This window comes from Canis lupus, chromosome 5 (assembly GCF_003254725.2).
Source record: "Canis lupus dingo isolate Sandy chromosome 5, ASM325472v2, whole genome shotgun sequence".
Classification (NCBI taxonomy): Eukaryota; Metazoa; Chordata; class Mammalia; order Carnivora; family Canidae; genus Canis; species Canis lupus.
In genome coordinates, this window is record NC_064247.1 from 4857058 (window position 1) to 4875899 (window position 18842).

Consider the following 18842-nt stretch of genomic DNA (forward strand, 5'->3'; position numbering starts at 1 on the left):
TGCATGAGCAAGGTGGAGGGGTGGGGGGGGGGAGGAGAGGCTGAGGGAGAAAGGGAGGGAGAGGGAGAAGCAGACTCCCTGCTAAGCAGGGAGCCCTATGTTATTGTTATTTGAACCCAGGACCCTGGGATCATGACCTGAGCCAAAGGCAGATGCTTAATTGACTGAGCTACAGAGACACCCCTGCTATACTTTCTTCATAGCACCTATCATCATCCGGAATTATCTTATTAATTTTCTTCTCTTGCTTCTAGCACATACAGTACGTATTCAATAAATACTAGTACGCCAAAAAGAGTGAATTCTAATGAATGTAAATTCAAAACTAAAAATGTATAGGCGGGGCGCCTGACTGGCTCAGTGGCTAGTGTGTGCTCCTGATCTTGGGGTTGTGAGTTTGAGTCCCACGTGGGGTGTACAGATTACTTTAAAAAAATCTTTAAAAAATTATATGAAATGCAGATTGCTGAGGTTCACTCAAGGCCTTCTGAATCAAAAATCTTTGGGATGGTGTGTACTTATAATATGTGTGTGCTCTAAAGTTTCAGACCACTTCTCCAAGTCCATGAGGGTAACTTGTGCTCTGCAGTCCAGGTAGCCCCATTCATTCTGTCAACTTCCCTTTTTAGGTTCCCTGGTGTCATTTCTGGTCCAACGACCTCAGTTGGGACCACCCTAATCCATCAGAGAGCATATAATGTCAAATCTCAAAATGGGGACTTTTTTTTTTTTAGAGGCCAAGGGATATAAAGAGTGGATTGTCCAGCCTCTGGTATTGTCTATCCACAGACCTAAAGGGGAACACTGGAGTGACTTTCCTAACCAAGATCATGTTTCCTAAGGCAACGGACCTCCATGGGACCTCCAAGATCATGTCCAGGGAGGAGTTACTGGCATTGCCTCTTCAGGGCCCAAATATGTTTTCTCAATTGAATTCAACAAGTGTTTAAGGGATCACCTAATTCCGAGCCCAGCAAAGCTTCCAATCCTGTGGAGGAACAAAGCATGGTCTAGTTATCAAGTTGCTTACAACCTAATCAACTGTCTTCGAGTTTTAAAAACTGCAGTGTTCTCTTGTTTCCACTGTGTTTCCAGTTTTTAAAAATAAATAAAACAGAGAGCTGGACGTGGTTGAATGGATTTTTGCATTTTCCCCGTCCCCACCCTTGGATGTTTTTTCTATTTTCAAGTCTCTTGCTTCCTCGTGCTTTCTTCCTCTTTTTTCTTGGTTAGTTTAGCAGTTTTGTGTGCTTTATCATCGTTAACACTTCCATTCCTATTCGTTGAAGTGTGGGAGGTATTTTTACAAGTAAAGCTCACTTAATCTTTAAAACAAAGTAGCAAAGCAGCTGCCAGGGGGCTGGGAAGATCGCTCCCTGGAGGTCCGAAGGTTCCAAGGCTCCTCCGGATCCGGCTGCTCCTCCCGTCGGGGGCGGCTCCCTAGGGCTGGGCGTCCCGCTCCGGAGCTTGGGCTCACTTGTGCGCGCTCGGCTGCCCTTTGGGAAGGCGACTTGGAGCGAGAGCGGGACGCGGAAGCCCGAGGTTAAGAGATGAGCGATGGAGTCACTGCTGCATCGGTGTTGAATCATGCTTCGTGTCCTGAACAGCACCCCCACCTTCCTAACGGGAAGGGCTAGAGGAGCGATGCGGTGCGGCGCCGCAGGGGTGGGCAGGGCCGGGGCGCCGACGCGGTCGCCGAGCTGGAGGCCCCGTGCGCCCCGGGGCAGCCCTGGCCCCGGCCGGCCCTGCACCCCCGGAGGCCCGCGGCCCGGGGCCCAGCGCGGCGCGTGCAGACCCGCCGAGGAGCCTCCGCCGGCAGGTGGGCGTCAGGTGCACGCGCGCGGGGGGCGCCGAGCCCAGCCCGCCCCCACCCCCCGCCTCGGGATCCCGGCGTCTCCGCCGCGGTGGCGGTGGGAGGGGGGCCCGGACCCCGACCCGCACCGCAGCCGCGGCACCCGGGCCACCTGGGCAGCCGCGGGACCCCGAGGCCCGGCCTGACCCCGAATCCGCAGAGTCGGCTTCCCTGATTGGCTTAGCGCACAAACGCAGGCGAGCGCCGCCTGAGACCCGCTCTTTGATTGGGCTTTAAAGCAACAGCAGAGCACGAAATAAAGAGGCCGTCAGCCATTGGGCCGTCGCGTGCATCTCCTTCTGGCTTTCTCTGCCGCCTGAATAAGCGTCTCAGGATCTTCGTCATGAGTCTTAAATCTGGGCCTGTCAGTTCGCCCCGGCGTTGCTCGTCTCTAGGCAGGGCATGGGGTTTACAGAGGCCCGCCAATCCCGTCACGGCGAGATCAGGTTGCCGGGCAGATTATGCTAATAAGGCCCCGCCTTTTATGCTGCTCCCACTCTGCGGCGGGAAGAACCACCTGGAGGTGGCGGGGGGGGTTTGATTTCCATCACCCCTAGGGAGAGAGGACCGGGGACCCGCTGATCTTCCAGCTCCCCTCACCCAACGCCGTGTAAGTACCTAAAGGATTAAGGGAACCGGATAAGCCGGCGGCCGGAGTACCCCATCGACTGGGAGGGTGTTTCGTCTTTGCTTAGTCCCACCCAAAATGGCGCCAAGCTCTTTCCGCGTCTCAGCGCCCGGCCGGGGCCAACCGACCGCGGACCCGGGTGGGGGGGGACCTGGCGGTGGTGGTGGGGGGAGCAATCCCGGCGGCGCCGCCCGATGGTACAGTCCAGCCGGGGCTGGGACGCGGCACCTCGCTCGGGGTGGGGGGTCAAACCATCCGCGCCTTCCGAGGGGACAGGGGCAGAGCGCCCTCCGGAGCCGCTCCCGGCGCTGCCTTCCGGGCGGCCGCCGCGCCTCCGGGCCGGGCCGCGCCCGCGCCCGCGCCGCCTCCGCCGCGACCCCCGCGGGCCCGCTCGCCCCCCGGCCGCGCGCCTCTGCTCCCCTGCCCCGGTGGTTGGGCCGGGGCGGCGGTTGGGCGCCCCGCGCGCTCCTGCGGCGGCGGTTGGGCGGGCGCGGGGCTGGGCCGGCGGGGCGCGGGCGGGGGCGCGGGCGGGGGCGCGGGGGGCTCCGGCCCCGGCCCCCCGCCCCCGCCGTGCAGCCCGGCGTCGCGGGGCCGGGCGGGGCGCAAGGACGGCGGGTCCCCGCGGGCCGCCCGCCTGCGGTGGTAGCGACGTCCCCGCCGGGCCTCGGCGCGCGCAGGCGGGGTGTGCGCGCGAGCCCGGGGAGCGCCGCGGAGGGCCGGGCCGCCACGAGGAAGCCCTGCGCGCCGGAGCTCTCGGCCTCCGCGGCCCTCGCCGTCGCCGGACCCTGCAGAGCCGCCCGGGACGCCCCACCGGCCCCGCGAGGTGCCCCTGCGCCCTCCAGCCCGCGCGCGCCCCGCGCCGCCCCGCGCCGCCCCCCCGCGCCCCGCCCCGCCCGGAGGACACGGCCCGCCTGGGGCAGAGCCCGCTTGTAAAGCACCCTTGACTCCATCCGCTGTATTGACTTTCATAAAGATCTTATTTATATACTCATGGGAGACCCAGAGAGAGAGGGATGCGCAGGCTCCGCGCAGGGAGCCCGACGTGGGACTCGATCCCGGGGCTCCACGATCACGCCCTGGACCAAAGGCAGCGCGAAACTTCTGGGCCACCCGGGCTGCCCCAATCTGGTGTATTTAGACACAACTTATAGCTTTACTTTTTTTTTAACGACTCGTGTCGCAGTGAACAATTGAGTAGTAGCGCTACATTTTAAAATTTTGGACCGGTTTGGGCGGGGGGGGATTGCTGGGTGGCTCCACAGTTTAGCATCTACCTCCGGCTCAAGGCGTGATCCTGGAGACCCCGGATCTAGTCCAGCATCGCGCTCCCTGCACGGAGCCTGCTTCTCCCTCTGCCTGTGTCTCTGCCCCTCTCTCTCTCTCTCTCTCTCTCTCATGAATAAATAAATCTTTAAAAAAATAAAATAAAAATTTGGACCAAGACGTTTTTCCCACCTTGTGACTCTTGGTTTATTCCTTGTTCATCCACTCTGGGCTCCCCTCTTTGTTTTGCAACCTGCTCTCTTTTCCTAAATGAGTGATTTTTAGTTTCCTAATGTTTTGCAGCCCAAGGATTAATGTGTGCATCCTATGCTGTACATGTGAATGTAATCAAGTCTGTATGAGAGAGATGGCAAAGTTCACATCTTCAAGGGCCCCAAATGCTTTTTACTTAGATTATGGTGATGCAAGGTATAGCCTGTCAGTCCAATATGATCCTAAATTGGTTGGTACTGCCTCAGTTTCCACTTTGTCTAAATTCATTATTTCTTCCTGGTTTTCACGACGATACATGATCATTGCAGAAACCACAGAAAATAGAGACACAGTCTGAAATAAAAACTACTTAAAGTAAAATGACTAGAGATAATCCCTCCTGATATTTCAGTGTGGTTCCCATCTTTGTGTGTGTGTTTGAAACATTTCTACCGACTTGGCATCATGATTTGTGTTTTTTTGTATCTAGTTTTTTTTTTTTTTTTTTTTTTTTTTAAACTTAGATCAGTAACCTAATGACTTCACTGGCGATTTGCTACTTTCAAGACTTTCCCTAATACTTGAAGGGGCCACCCTGAACTCTTCTGAATGTAAAGAATTTACAACATTTGATTCCTTTTACCTTTTAAAAACATGTCCCAATGGGTTAGGTTTCTGGTAACAAGTAGAATTCGATGAGAGTTGAGAAATACTGAGCTATAGTTATGGTTTCCTTAATTTTACATTTCAAGCATGAGTAAACATAAGTTCATTCTTTCATTCGGTAGAAATGAACTATTAAACATCTTGTCATTGCAGTGTTTGAATTGTTTAGTCAGAGTTGGTTTTAAAATTGAATGCTGATGTACTTTGACCTATTACAGCCTAAAATACACAATCTCCCCCTATCCTATCTCTTTCCCAAAGAGCGTAGACACACCCCCTTCCAGCAATTTGTATGTTTTTTACAAGCAGAATTTATTATTTTTAAAATTTATCATCGGTGCTTTAATATATTAGCAAATGAGAATTTGGTGTGCTGTCTAGAAAGAGCCAGGAAGAGTGGTCCCTCTGGAATTCTCCATGGCTACCGCGTAGGGGGAGGAAGGTGAGAGGGGAGCTGCTGACTTCATTATTTTGGTCCTTCCCCCCACCTTGCAGCCTTCTTCTCCCTCTTCTGACATTATCCTGTTTACATGATTTACTTCAATCACTGCTAAATCTGCTCCCTGTCCTCTTTTTGTTCTCAAGGCTGCAACCCTATTTCAAGATTTATGTGGAACATTCTGAACTGGTGCCTATTTCCTATAGCTCCTTCTGCGACATTGATACTTCACTATTAGCGCTGAAACATTATTGCCATTCCCTTTCTCAGATCCTTCAGTGGTTTATACACAGCTGTATAGATTCTAAATTTGTTCAGCTTGTGGAAGGCACCTGGAAGTGGGTTTTGTTTTGTTTTGAAAACTTTGAAATAGAGAATTACTTGGTGGTGGTGGGGTGATGGTGAGAAAATGGAGAGGGAGGGGGGAGATTATGGATAATCCCAAATCATAAGTATAGCAAAACGTGTCACAATGTGTAGGAAGCAAACATTATGGAATCAATACTATGCAAGACTTCAAGAACCCCAGATAGATTGCTGGAAGGTCATTATCTGCAAAAATGATCCATTGTTGCTTGTTACTCATTTCCTAGTTGGACTCTTATTTCAACATTAGAATATCGGAGCCACATGCTCCCTTTCTTGACCTATATCTTTCACTTTTCTAGGTCTGACTCTGGCTGTAATCCACAGCCTCTTTCCTTTGTGATCCTTACCAGGGCTGTCCCTTAGATCTCTGCTGCCCCATATGGTAGCCAGTGGCCACATGTGGCTGTGGAGGGCTTGAAACTTGGCTAATGCTGTAAGTGTGAAATACTTTTATGCCAGATTTTGAGATTCAGTATGAAAAAAAAAAGGTTCAATTGGTAACTAGAAAGTTTATTGACTTATTTTTAAGTAATATCTGTAGCCGATGTGGGGCCCGAGCTCAGGACCCTGAGATCAACAGTCCCATGCTCTTCTGCTGAGCCTGTTGAGCTGATGCTCTTAAAATATTGGTTGTATGTTGAGATGATAATATGTTGCATATACTATGTTAAATAAAGATATTATTGCAATTAATTTCACCTGTTTTAAATTTTTAAAGAATGTGGCCACTACAAGATTTAAAATTACATATGTGAGGGATCCCTGGGTGGCTCAGTGGTTGAGCACCTGCCTTTGGCCCAGGGCATGGTCCCAGGGTCCCAGGATCAAGTCCTGCATTGGGCTCCCTGCATGGAGCCTGCCTCTCCCTCTGCCTCTGTCTCTGCTTCTCTCTCTCTGTGTCTCTCATGAATAAATAAATAAAATCTTAAAAAAATGAAATAAAATTACATATGTGGCTTGCCCGTGTGGCTTGCATATTTCTGTTGAACTGTGCTGTTCTAGGCTTAGTTCAGTAGGGGTGAGGTGTTTCCAAGTAGTGGTAAACTGTCATACAATGTATTGTCTTTGTTTCTATAGTTTCATCGAATAGATACTGCTAATATGTAGGTGGGCCTGATTTTTTTCTTAGTGCTTATGATAGCTCTCACAGAAGCATTATTCTTCTGAAGAAAACCTTAAAACCACTTCCAGATAATTGAGTTAACTGTTATTGAATTAATATGCTCAATTAATCATTCAAACCTAAAATAATAAAATGAAAATCTGTTGAGCACACAATCCATTAAAAAAAAAAAGTAGAGCTAAGCATAATCAGCTGAATTTTCCCAAACTTGGTCTGCTACTTATTGATTTTTATAATGTGTCATTTTTTCAGAGATTTAGGAAATACTTCTGGGAGAATGTTGAAATTGAGAAAATCAGGCTCACAGATTTTTTTTTCTCCTCTATGATTTAGGAAATGGCCACAATAGTTTGATTCCAAGTATGGAACGTTTTGGACCAGCTCATGGGACAACTGTCCTTTTAAACAAAAGAGAGTCAGGGATCCCTGGGTGGCACAGGGGTTTGGGCCTGCCTTTGGCCCAGGGCGCGATCCTGGAGACCCGGGATTGAATCCCACGTCGGGCTTCCGGTGCATGGAGCCTGCTTCTCCCTCTGCCTGTGTCTCTGCCTCTCTCTCTTTCTCTCTCTGTGACTATCATAAATAAATAAACATTAAAAAAAATAAACAAAAGAGAGTCAGCTTACAGATGAAATCATATTCTTTTAATACCCGTATTTGAAAACGTTGAGGGACACCTGGGTGGCTCAGTGGTTGAGCATCTGCCTTCGGCTCAGGTCGTGGTCCCGGGGTCCTGGGATAGTGTCCTGATTGGGCTCCACGCAGGGAGCCTGTTTCTCCCTCTGCCTGTGTCTCTGCCTCTGTCTGTGTGTCTTTCATGAATAAATAAATAAAATCTTTAGAAAAGAGAAACTTTTAAAAAGAAAACATTGAGAGTTTTGCCCTAACTTACTTTGGTGGAAGTATTTCCTTTTACTACTCCGTATGGGTAGTACCTAGTTTGACCTTGTGGCATTGAACAGCGTGGGCTCTGCGAACAAAAGAACCTAGATTCATAGACTAGATTCAGTTGACTCATCTTGGGCCTATTACATAAAATCTCTAAGCTTAGTTTCTTTATCAAATCCTTTAACATTTTTTTTTAAGATTTGTTTATTTATATTTTAGAGAGAGAGAGACAGCTTGGTGGGTGGGGGCAGAGGGAGAGGGAGAGAGTCTCAAGCAGACTCCATACTGTGTTGACACTGAGCACAGAGCCCCGTGCGTGGCTCCATCTCACCACCCTGAGATCACAACCTGAGCCGAAACTATGAGCCGGTTGTTTAATGAACTGTGCCATCCAGGCGTCCCTCATTCAACTAGTTCTTAATTCTTAATGAGGATAATAATAGTACCAATCTCATACTCTTGGTATGAGAACGCTTGTTATCAGTCACTACAATAATACAAATGGCTCAGTAACAAAGCACATATGGGGGCCCCTGGGTGGCTCAGTGGTTGAGCATCCGGCTTTGGCTCAGGTTGTGACCCCAGAGTCCTGGGATTGAGTCCCGCTTTGGGCTCCCCACAGGGAGCCTGCTTCTCCCTCTGCCTGTGTCTCTGCCTCTCTCTGTGTGTCTCACATGAATAAATAAAATCTTAAAAAACAACAACCAAAAAAACCTCAAAGCACATACTGATTGCTGGCTCAGTACCTACCGATTTTGAACCTTCTGCTTCAGCCAAACAAATCTTCCCACTGTTCCTTCAGTATTCTGGAGTTTTCCTTCGTGCTTTCACACCTTACTTTCTCACACGGATTGTTTGTGTCATCCCTCCCCGCCCCCTTCTCCAGTTCTGTCCACCAAAATTCCATCCACCTTTTTTGAGCAGTTGGTTGGTAAACTTTTTTTTTTTTTTGTAAAGAACCAGGGAGTAAATATTTGTGGTTTTGTGGACCATATGGTCCCTGTTACAAGCACTCCTTCTCCCCTGTCATGTGAAAGCATGGCTGTGTTCCAGTTAAACTTTATTTATGGACTCCAAAACGTGATGTACTGTAACTTTCATGTGTTACGAAATACTCTTTTTTTGGAGTCTTTTCAACTATTTGAAAATGTAAAATAGCTCGCAGGCTATATCCAAAAACAGGTGCTGAGCCACCCTAGCGCTGTAGTTTGGCAAACCCTGTACTAGAGCAAGTTGAAAGCACACATTCTTCATTGAGGCCCCATTGACCGTCTTACTTGAAAGTGATCCCCTTTGTCTCTGGATGTCCTACAAAACAGGATTTCTGTACTGTTTTGTAATAATAGTGACATTGACCGATTGCTCCATTTGTATCATGTAGCAGTTATCTGGGCTTATTTCTTGGTTCCCAAATATGTTATAAATTCCTAGAAGTGATAGATACTTTTTAACCCCCTCATGTAGTGCAAGAAAGCCTTTTACTTGCTGGATTCTATAATGTTTGGAGGAAGAAAGGAGTGAAGGTAATCAAGATATTCAAGGTGATTTCTGAAGTCTTCTTTCCTTTTCTTCAAAATTTTTGTGTTTTGTGCGCAAATCTCTCCCATTTTCTTAGCATTGTTTGAAGATTTTGAGGCCAGTCTGTTGGGGGTTATTTTCAGGCTAATTACAAACCATGATTATAGGCAGCCTTATTATGTCCTTCTGAGAGCGGAATAGCTATAACACCTTTGGCTAATTGTTGCTTTGCATTTGACTAGACTTTTTAGTGTGTTTTCTAAGGCATCTGTTTCCATTTCATCCTTAATGTGCAACATTAACAGAAAAGTATTGTAACTACAGATGAAAAAAGAAGACAATTTTAGTGAATGATGTAAGAGTGGTGGGAGGGAAGGCTAGGAGCAAAGTGTGTGCATTCTCAATCCTAGGCAATGGTTTTTATATTTTTTTTCTTTTTTAATATTTTATTTATTTGTTTGACACAGAGGTAGAGAGAGCAAGAAAGCACAAGCGAGGGAGCGGCAGGCAGAGGGAGAGGGTTCTCAACAGAGCAGGGAGCCGGACATGGGGTCTCCATCCCAGGACCCCGGGATCATGACCTGAGCTGGAGGCCAATGCCTAACTGACTGAGCTGAGCCATCCAGACATCCCTATTTTTTCCCTTAAGATTGTTTGTTTATTTATTTATTTATTTATTTATTTATTTATTTATTTATTGAGAGAGATAGAGAGAGGGAGAGAGAGAACACACAGTGGAGAGGGGGGAGAGGGAGAGGGAGAGGGAGAGAGAGAAGCAGACTCCCCGCTGAGCAGAAAGCCCCATGTGGGACTTGATTCCAGGACCCAGACACCATGACCTGAGCAAAAGGCAGATGCTTAACTGACTGAACCATCCAGGTGCCCTGACAATCGTGTGTATATTAATTAGATTTCAGTCATTTATGCATCTCTCTTGAAGTTGATTAATGAAATTATCCTGGATTTTAATTAAGTACTTCATACATTGATAAATATAAGGACCAACATACAACCAATTGGTATTGAGGACACTTGTTTATGTGACATGTAAGTTTTGTTGAGTACATGAAACCTGTTGAAGTGAGATATGATATAACCATGAAATGTTAATTCTAGAATTAAAACTAAATTATAGGGAGGCACCTGGGTGGTTCAGTCATTTAGCATCCAACTCTTGGTTTTAGTTCAGGTCATGATCTCCGGGTGGTGGGATCTAGCCCCCTTTGGGCTCTGTGCTCATCACTGAGTTTGCTTCAAATTCTTTCGCCCTCTCCTTTCCCCTCTGCCCCTCTCTGTTCACACTCTGTCTCTCTGTCTCTCTCGAATAAACAAACTCTTAAAAAACAACAGCCCCTCCCAGCCTCCAAATTATGGAGAGCCTGGCTGGCTCAATCAGTGGGACATGTGACTTTTGATCTTGGGGTTGTGGGTATGAGCCCCATGTTGGGGGTAGAGATTAACTGAAAAACAAAAAACAAAAAACAAAAAAAAACAGAATAAATTATATGCAACAGAAATTACACTTTGATGAACTTCATTTCATTAAAAATTTTTAAGAGCATTTATATTCATGCTTATTTATGAATTATATATGAGTTATCCCAAAATCTAGGTGTCTCATCAAAAAAAAAAAACCCGATATATTTTGGGGTGCATGGTAGCTCAGTCAGTAAAGTGTCCTGACTCCTGGTTTCGGCTCCGGTCATGATCTAAGGGTTGTGAGACAGCCCTGCATTGGGGTCTGCACTCAATGAGGTATGTGTTTGATATTCTCTCTCCCTCTCCCTCTGCTCCTTTCCTTGTGCTCATACACGCTCGCTCTCTCTCAAATAAATAAATAAATAAATAAAATCTTAAAAATGGTATCTTTTTATACATCATTAAAAAATATATCTTTTTGGGGTCCCTGGTTGGCTCAGTCAATGGAGCATATGACTTGATCTCAAGATTGTGGGTTTGAGCCTCATGTGTAGAGATTACTTAAAAAAAATTAAAAATCCTATGTTTTTTGGGATCCCTGGGTGGCGCAGCGGTTTGGCGCCTGCCTTTGGCCCAGGGCGCGATCCTGGAGACCCGGGATCGAATCCCACATCAGGCTCCCGGTGCATGGAGCCTGCTTCTCCCTCTGCCTGTGTCTCTGCCTCTCTCTCTCTCTGTGACTATCATAAATAAATAAAAATTAAAAAAAAAATCGTATGTTTTTTCAGATCTGTGGTTTTTCACCAGTTATAAATTATAGTAGATATGGGACACCTGGCTAGCTCAGTCTCTAGGGTATGTGACTCAATCTTGGGGTTGTGGGTTCGAGTCTCACATTGAGTGTAGAGATTGTTTAAAAAAAATCTTTGAAAAAAAATCTTTGAAAAGAACTCTTGGAGATATATTTTAAGTCTAACAAAAAAATGTGTAAAAGACCTTTACAAAAAATAATTTGAAGACTTTATTGAATGACTTTAAGTGAAACATAAATAAATGAAGAAGATACATTGGTTCAAGGATCAGAAGATTTGATACTGCAAAGTGGCAATTCTTTGGAAACAGACTTAGAGATTTAATGTAATCCCAACAAATTAATAAAAAGGCAAGCTGATACTAAAATTATCAGTAAATGCCCAAGAAAAGGCCAGCTACTCTTGAAAAAGTAGAAACAAATTGGAAAACATCTTTATTCGAGCTCAAGAAGAGCTGTAATAATTAGGACAATGTGGTATTGGCACCAGGATAGACTAATTGATCAATAGGATACCATGAGGTGTCCAGAAACAGATTCATATGTATTCAAAAACTTATGACCCAGGAAGCATGGCAGATGAAAGGCAAAACAATAAAGCTTTTAGAAGTTAATATTGGAGAAAGTATTCATGACCTCAGTATAGATCTTGAATATCGAATCTTAAATAAGATGTTACCTGCACTAATTAGATAATGGGCAGAAGTGTTGAGCAGGCATTTCAGAAAAGGAGCTATCCAGATGTCTAATAAATGCACAAGAAGCTGTTCAACCTTGTTAATAATCAAGGAAATGCAAATTACAACCACAGTGCCATATAACCATATACGTAAATCACAGTTAGCAATACCGAATCCTGAAGCTGTTGAGCAATAGGAACATTCCTACCTGGCTGATAGGAGTATAAAGTGGTATGACTACTTTGGAAAGCAGTTTGGAATTATCTAGAAAGTCAAAGATATGTGGACTCTAAAACCCAGCAGTTCCCCGGCTAGAGAAATGCATATATATGAGATAATCAGAAAACGTATTTGGAGTAATTAATTTTCCTGATATGAGTTGACTCAGTTAATATTTGAGGGCTACTATGTTCTCTTCTGTGCACAAAGGTAGCTTTTGTCTTGGTACAACAGTGAATTAATGTTATTTATATCTTCCCTCTGCTGAAAATTTTTTTTTTAATTTTTTATTTATTTATGATAGTCACACAGAGAGAGAGAGAGGCAGAGACACAGGCAGAGGGAGAAGCAGGCTCCATGCACCGGGAGCCTGACGTGGGATTCGATCCCGGGTCTCCAGGATCGTGCCCCGGGCCAAAGGCAGGCGCTAAACCGCTGCGCCACCCAGGGATCCCTCTGCTGAAAATTTTAATACAAAAATCTTTCATCCAGTCTGTTCTTCAGTTCCTAAAACAATGCTGGGCACAGACTAGGCATTTAATAAATATTATTATTTGATTTTTATAATGGGTACTCTTCACTATAGCTTTGTAGTTACCTCAACTAATCTGGTTTATGGACTAATTTGCACATTTAAAACTCCCTGTGGGTTTGGTAAATTATAACCTCCCTGGGTTCCTTTGAGATCAAGCCCAGCCTAGTGATTGCATCATCTGGTGGGAGGCCAAGGGGACAGAAGCAGATCCCAGCCAGGCTTGAGTTCTGGCAGTTTTGCGTAGGAGGAAGCTGTGCAGCAGAGAGGGAAATGACCAAACTCTGTAGTCAAAGGCGTCTGGGTTCAAATCCTACTTATGGAGCCCTATGACCTTAGACAGGTACACATTTTTGGTTGTTGTGGAGACTGAAATTGAGTATTTAAAAGCCATCTCACAATGCCTGGCATGTGATAGATGCTGAGTAAATGGCAAATAGCTACAATCATTACTATTCCACTGGTGTTTACTTAAGTAATATTATTTCCACAGTATACATTTTCATTAAGATGGACTATGATTATGCTGAGTTTTAAAATAAAAAAAACTGCATCCATTAGGGGATTCTAATTTTGTGGTCTCCGTTAACCACTTCACTGGATTTGCAAATGAATCCAACATGTTAGAGTCTGCATCTGAATGAAATGTGTTTGCAGAGTAGATATGGCTGAGATTTCTAAACAGCAGTGGGATGCCACGACCTTGTCTCTTCGTGGAGGAAAATGCTAATCACAGAGTTTTAAAATTCTGTCCATTTTAATTTGTTTTTTTTTTTTTGTCCATTTTAATTTGAAATATATATATTTTTTCTAGTGAAATACGTCATGTGTCAGTTGAGAGAACGCTGGCTTATAGTTAAGAGATACTTATTCCCAAATGAATGGTTTAATAATGGAAATGTATTAAGTACCTTTTGTTTTTGTTTTTAATATTAAGTAGCTTTTGATTGGAAGTTAAGACTTTTCTGGGTAAGATATCTACATGATCTAATGCTTAGCCTGTGGTGATCATAACTTAGTTATTAACATTTGTAATACACTCTATGCTACTGTACTCTATTGTAACAAACATCCCACTCTATATCTTAACGGTGAGCCTGTGACTTAGCTAAGACAGGTGATGTTATTTCACTTGTCAAGATAAGTAACTTTTTATTTGCCTTCACATTCAATATTTTTACACTGCTCTGTACTTAAGAAATGTCCTGGCTTGTAGAAGACAATTCTGGATGGTAGCCTCTTATAGTTAGTTTTATTAAGATGGAGAAGGTTGAAATTTGAAGAAGGTTGAATAGAGTATAAGTCTTAATTATGTGCCGGCAAGATAGGGTTTTTATTGAAGGCAATTAACTGCCTCCCTATGTCATCTGTCTGGGCTCACCATCTCGTTCATCAAATGCTTGTCTTTGACCATTCTGTGTTGCAAAATATTTAAATTTGCAAACAAAGGACTGAGGTTGAGGAATGAGAACTTGATAGTAAACAGCAGGTGAGACCCTCATTAACCTGCTGGGGGCTGGTGGTGTGCAGAAGTGAATTAGATATAAAAGGAATTACTTCAAACTAGTATCAATTTGCTTCTTAATCCTGGGTCAGCACAGTGGCTCAGCCTATTTGAACAAAAGGCTGCATAGTGTTTCAGGAATTGAGGTAGCTTGAACAGGTAGTTACACTGTTGTCTCTTGCACTAAACATGTAGTGTTAAATAAGGAAAATTGGGTTCTACAATAATTTCCTGTAATCAATTTTAATATTCTCTTTTTTTTCCAGTTAAATCATTAAAGCCCTCGAATTTAAAGAAATAGCTTAGTATTTAAGATTATACCTCTTTACATCACCAAGTATTTTATCCTAACTACTTGGTATTGTGATTGTTGAGTCATTGTTACCACCCAGAACCATCTGTAAGAAAGGCTTTTCAGGCCTCCAGAACACCCACCTGCCAGTCCCCTACTTCGTTACTGCAATTGCTAATTCAACAAAAGAGCCTGAGATATTTGGGCCAGATAGCTTTCTGTGTCCAGGTGTGCCAGGGCCACGGCCAGTAGTATTTGTACCCCTGCCAGTTGTCTTGTGAAACAATGCCACCGTTCACAAAGGGAGCGGCGGCGATAAAGCCATTATCTGTAGTTGAAAAACAGGGGCACTCAGTGTTATTGGATGAGTCATTTGTATCAATCTTTCAGTCTTCAGATATTCCTCATAAATCCATATTTACATACAGTGCTTATTTCAAATATTCCTCATAAGTGGATGGAACAGATTAGCTTGTGAGCATGTGGCAAAGGGAAGCTGGAAAATCAAATACTCAGGAGAGTAATGGGGTTGGCAAGGAAGAGCACCTAAATTACAGAAGACCACTTACATTACCAATCACTTCAGCCTTTTCAGAATTCTGACATAAATGCCACAAACATATTAGGGAAGCTGGTAAGTTGTATCAGGTGTCAGGATTCTTGGTAAGTTTTTGTTTAGCAATAAAGTTTTTTTTTTTAAGGTGATGATTTTGAGCACTGAAAGTTTATGTATGAATGTCTATTAATATCACTAAGACCCAGTAAGAATTCAGAAGTCGGATCCTTGCTTATTAAAGGCAGGTCTTGGCCTCATTATCATTATATGAGGCCTCAGTCTCTCATATTACTTACTCCTCGAATGATTTTCCAGAAGGTGTTATTGCCATGATAGATTTTCCTTTCCTTTTTCGTCTGAGAGTTACTCAGATCTGGCTGACATCAGGATCACCTGTAGATATTTATTTATTTGTTTGTTTGTTTGTTTGTTTGTTTATTTAAAATAAGGAACCCTTCATGAATTTGCCTGTCATCCTTGTGCAGGGGCCATGCTCATCTTCTCTGTATCTTTCCAATTTTAGTACGTACGCTGCGGGAGGGAGCACCACCCGGGGATGTTTAAAAACAAAGATGCCCTCCCTTTCCCTCTACCTCTGCAGTTGATTGAATAAAAATTCTTAAGGTCGGGTAGCTCCTGGCCGGCTCAGTCGGTAGGGCATGCGATCCTTGGTCTTGGGGCCATGAGTTCAAGCCCCACGTTGGGTGTAGCGCTTACTTAAAAAAAAAAAATCTCAGCATAAGGCTCTGGAATTTGTCTTTTGGCCTAGCTCCCTAGGTGATTCTGATGAAACCAGTTCATGAACTTTGGAAATTGTAATTCTTTAACTTGAAGGCTTTTACAGGCTCATCGTGTTGGAGACTTTTCTCTCTGTTACTATGGCTTGAGCATGTCCTCAATTCCTCTTGAATCTGGAACTTTCTCAAGCTGTTTTTATATACATATGTATATGTGTGTATATAAAAATATATATAATATAATTATATAATAATATATAAATATTACACATATTCACACATATAAACTTTTTTTTTTAAGATTTTATTTATTTATGAGAGAGCATGCCCAAGTACTGGTGCATGCATGAGCGGGGTGAGGGAGGGGCAGAGGGAAAGGGAGAAACATACTTACCACTGAGCTTGGAGCTCAACTTGGGGCTTGATCCCAGGACCCCGGGATCATGACCTGAACTGATGCCAGATGCCCAACTGACTGAGCCACCCAGGCGCCCAAAAGTTCTTGGTGTTTATTGTCAAATGGCTCCCTAGAAGTTCTGCATTGATTGAAGTGTCCATCTTTTTTTTTTTTTTAATGGCTTCATTAAGGTATCATTCATAATACCATTCAATTCACTCGTTTAAAGGGTACAGTTCAGGAGCTTTAGTACATTCTGTAGTAGAGTTCTGTAGCGGTCACCACAATCAGTTCTAGAATATTTTCATAACCCCCAGAAGAAACTCCACACCTCCTGGCCATCTCGTTCGTCTTCATTCCCCATCTCTATTCTGCTTCCTGTCTCCACTCATGTGCCATTCTGCATAGTTTACGTAAGTGAAATCACTCAACATGCAGTCCTTTTGCGACTAGCTCCTTTGAGCAGAGCACTGCGCCTGGTCGCAGCAGACATGCCGCACCACCGTGCCTCCCTTACTGGGGTCTACCCATTTCTGGTGTCCACAGGCTCTTCTGTTTTTGACAAGCAAAAGCTGAGAGGCCTGAGAAGCAGAGACGCCTGCAGAGAGTTAGGCAATCTCTTGGGCCTGGAGAGATAAAGATCAGAGTTGAAGGACTACAAAGGCTCTCAGTACTGGAGGCCCAACATCCCAGAAGCAAAGAAGACCCAGGGGGTGAGCCTGAGACCAGCAGTGGCTTTCCTCTTGAGGTATTTGCCGCTAAGCTGTGCCGGTCAAGAGGCTAACCAGCAAAAAGCAACCGAATGGAAGGGTGGGGATTATGGTAGCTTTACATCACTGGGGAGACCAAAGCTGCGATTCAGGCCCACCAAGTCTCCGAGGCAGCTTCTGGAAGGTCAGGCTGAGGAGCAGACCCAATGTGATAGTTTTCCGGAGGGAGTGAGCTCCAGGGGACTGAGTGCCCTGCCCTCCCTCGGCCTGCCAGGGGATTGGGGGATGGTGGAGGGAGATGGTGGTAGTTACTGGGGCTGTCAGGCCCCAGTGGTGTTCCATGCCTTGACCCACCAGAGTTTACTCTGGAACGTCCCTCATGTCGGGTGCTAATGGTTTGTGCCCTTTTCTGTAGGCCCATGATACACTCTGCCGCTTTGAGGCTTCCCCCTAAAATCGTGTGAGAGGAGAATAGAGAACTCCTGACAGATTCTCTTTGAAATCGCCTTCAGATTTTACCAGCCAACCAGCTGTTCTTTGTAAAAAGGAAAAGGCAGACATCAAGGTTTATCATTCTTCAGAACTCACACTGAGTGGTGGTTCCTTTTGAACTCTCAAGGATTTTAATGTAGAATTGTCGGTCTGAGACCCCCAACGAGACTCTTGGCCTTGGTTTTTCTTTTCTTTGAGGAAGGAGGAGGACTCGGTGCCCGGCGGGGAGTAGAAGGGCAAAGAGACATATAAATGGAGTGGGAAAAGGGTACCTTTCCAGATCTGCTTGAGCCACTTAGGTCCTTGCTTATTTTTGTCACCCTGTTTTCTTTTTTCTTTTTTGAAGTCATCCTGTTTCCTAATCTTTTTTTTTTCTTTCTTAAATCTTTTTTTCAGTTTTCTTCTGGTTACACAGTATTGTCTTTGATGATGGCCAGCAATGAATCAGAAAAGTTTCTTTAGGATGTTTTCTGCAATAGTGTTTAGTCTGTGATGCATCAGTCCTGTAATAGTAAAAGTGCTACTGATTCTGAAGTTTTTCTGCCATTGTCTGTTCACTTATACAGTTTCTTAAGTTTTTTTTTCAAAAGTTTTCTTCCAATGGCATAAAATTTTTCCTGGAGGGGTGCCTGGCTTGTTCAGTGGGTAGAGCATGTGACTCTTGATCTCAGGGTCATGAGCTCAAGCCCCATGTTGGGTGTGGAGCCTACTTAAAATAAATAAACAAATAAAACAAATTTTTTTTTATATGGAGTTTTTCTGCAATCTCGAAATTTCGTTGTTTGCTTCACTGTTAGCACTCATGACACATGTTAAATATGATTGGCATTGGTAGAAATACCTAGAGGACTCTATTATCACTTTCTCATTTTTTATCTTTACCCTCAGACTTGTCTGTTTAGATGGAAATATTCCAAATCCATAACAGCTTAATGAAAAACACTTTAAATTTGGAACCTAGTCAAAGGCTTATTGTGATTATTTTTTAAAGTTGTCTAAAGCTTTTGTTATTTTATTTTATTTTATTTTATTTTATTTTTATTTATTTATTCAGAGAGAGAGAGACATAGGTAGAGGGAGGAGCTGGCTCCCTGCAGGGAGCCCAATGTGGGACTCAAACCCAGGATCCCAGGATCACGCCCTGAGCTGAAGGCAGATGCTCAACCATTAGGCCACCCAGGGGTCCCTCAGAAGCTCTTATGAAAGTCTCATTTCCCTGATGGTTTACTCTCTCAGCAACCTTTGGTTCCTCAGGCCTATTTTCCCTAATTAAAATTGTATTTATATTACTTCATTGTGGAATTAAAAATAATATTTTGGTCCTATGACTCTGCCCTCACTCGGGGTTTCCAGTACTCTTAGCTGGGGGCAGAGGGGCCCGACGGGATAGGGTGCAGTGCTGGCACGGGCTGGGGTGGTGTTCAGGCTGGGCAGACCCACGCCTGGGCAGGTTATGTCTGCTCCCTCTCTGGCATTTCCTGCTCTGGGAAACGGAGCGCAGTGTTGCATTAGCCTCCGCAGGGTTGGGGTGAAG

General features: G+C 44.7%; 1 protein-coding gene and 1 non-coding gene across 7 annotated transcripts in view; one reads left to right on the forward strand and one right to left on the reverse strand.

Annotated features, from left to right (window-relative positions):
* Window positions 1–1921: 1921 nt before the first annotated feature.
* The window catches only part of PRDM10 (PR/SET domain 10), a 96447-nt gene continuing 79526 nt past the window's right edge, over window positions 1922–18842 (forward strand). For 3 of the 6 annotated variants that reach the window (XM_025464905.3, XM_049109753.1, XM_049109755.1), the window contains exon 1: window positions 1922–2462. The gene's annotated coding sequence lies outside the window, so the exon portion shown is untranslated. The remainder of the gene's footprint in view (window positions 2463–18842) is intronic. The other 3 variants (XM_025464900.3, XM_035716479.2, XM_049109754.1) reach the window with 1 other exon arrangement.
* On the reverse strand, window positions 15413–15519 carry LOC112671563 (U6 spliceosomal RNA). Its single transcript, XR_003143693.1, has one exon. It is a non-coding gene; the product is annotated as a U6 spliceosomal RNA (small nuclear RNA).